Source organism: Octopus bimaculoides, chromosome 1 (genome assembly GCF_001194135.2).
Source record: "Octopus bimaculoides isolate UCB-OBI-ISO-001 chromosome 1, ASM119413v2, whole genome shotgun sequence".
Classification (NCBI taxonomy): Eukaryota; Metazoa; Mollusca; class Cephalopoda; order Octopoda; family Octopodidae; genus Octopus; species Octopus bimaculoides.
In genome coordinates this window covers 168,241,191-168,242,663 of record NC_068981.1, presented here as the reverse complement: position 1 = coordinate 168,242,663, position 1,473 = coordinate 168,241,191, and the positions used below count along the sequence as shown (strand labels likewise).

The 1,473-nt window shown below is 34.6% G+C and overlaps 1 protein-coding gene across 3 annotated transcripts in view; it reads right to left on the bottom strand.

The window, feature by feature from the left end:
- Positions 1 to 1,473, bottom strand: part of LOC106883223 (uncharacterized) — a 46,766-nt gene that overhangs the window by 43,613 nt on the left and 1,680 nt on the right. The gene's annotated exons all lie outside the window — the stretch shown is intronic.

Here is a 1,473-nt window from a genome sequence, read left to right as displayed (position 1 = left end):
CTCTCTCTATCTATCTATCTATTACTCGAAAGTTCGCGCGTCCGCGCTAGCTAGTCGTGAGTAGAAAACACAAATTTAATATAAAAACATATTTCCTGAAATTGCAAATTATTTAAAATATAAAAATATAATTTTCAACAGAGAATTTATCAAAATAGATAACAAATGAAGTTTGAAGTTTAAAAATAATAGGATCGACCACTCACGACTAGCTAGCGCGGACGCACGAACTTTCGAGTAATAGATAGATAGATAGAGAGACAGACAGACATATAGCTCGCTCCGGCCAGTCATGGTATTAGCTGTCAGTAGCCAAAGAATCGACATAGCATGATAGTGCCAATATTTCTATTATACTGATATATATATATGATGTTTATTCTCAAATATGTACTGAGTTCTGTAAATACAAATATTGAGCCAACGAGAGAGCCTCTACACGGTTGTCCGATCATCTAGAAATAGCGACCAAATCCCCTCTTCCATCACTTAACTCACATTCTACTGTCTTAAATAAAGGCTAGATTGATTTATGTTGTACCTGATGTAGAAAAAGATGGGATGGTCAAGGTTTGAAGGAATGTTTTTAATCATACATTCGCTCACTTAGAGCCAAAGAACAAATATTATTCTGAGTAAATGTAATGAGAGTGAAAGAATTTATATATAGTCAGTAAAACAAAAATGCAGAACACTAATTTTTCTTTTCCAGGCAGGAGTTTAAATTAATATCACCACCTTGTATGTTCTGAATTCAAATTCCGTCAGGGTTGGAGTGTCTTACGTACCATACAAAAATAAAAGTAGTTGACATGTAGCAAAAGTACAGATTGGTGCCACATATAATCGGGGTCAACTCAACCGACTTCACTCATCCAAATTTGCATGGCCTTCTCTTAGTGTAAAATTAAAATGACCTCGGCCTTCGTAGTTTAACAAGTTAAAAATTTTGGAAGAGTTTTGAAACAGCTGCTCTTCGAATTCCCATACCTCATAGGTAAAGAAAAAGTAGTTTTATTTCTTTTTTTTTTCTTTCTTTCTTATTACGATATTCCTGTTGTTTAATACTACCCTCCATTTCCGTAACCTTTTCTTTTCCTATGATGTCTGGGACCTTGAGGGACAACTATTCTAAAACTAACGAAAGAAAATATCCACAAGAATGCAGAAACAACTTGGATCCAAGAAATTCCTCGTTTGTACGGGTTGTGTAGTAAGCCAACCTTGGTTTTGCAAATCTATGAAGAAATTCCAACATGACTATGCCATCTTATTTTCAGGTAAAATGCCACATTAGATCGCATTATTAAATATCTTTTTGTTCAAGATGGTATTATGTGATTTCAGACTGATGTGGTCGCTATTTATAGGTCAACTGACGACATAAAAATTTCCTCAGTGGCCCGTATATGGTTATTTGTTTTCGCAAACTTCAGCACAGTAAACGTTAAACAAATTCTCGTAACTTTTATA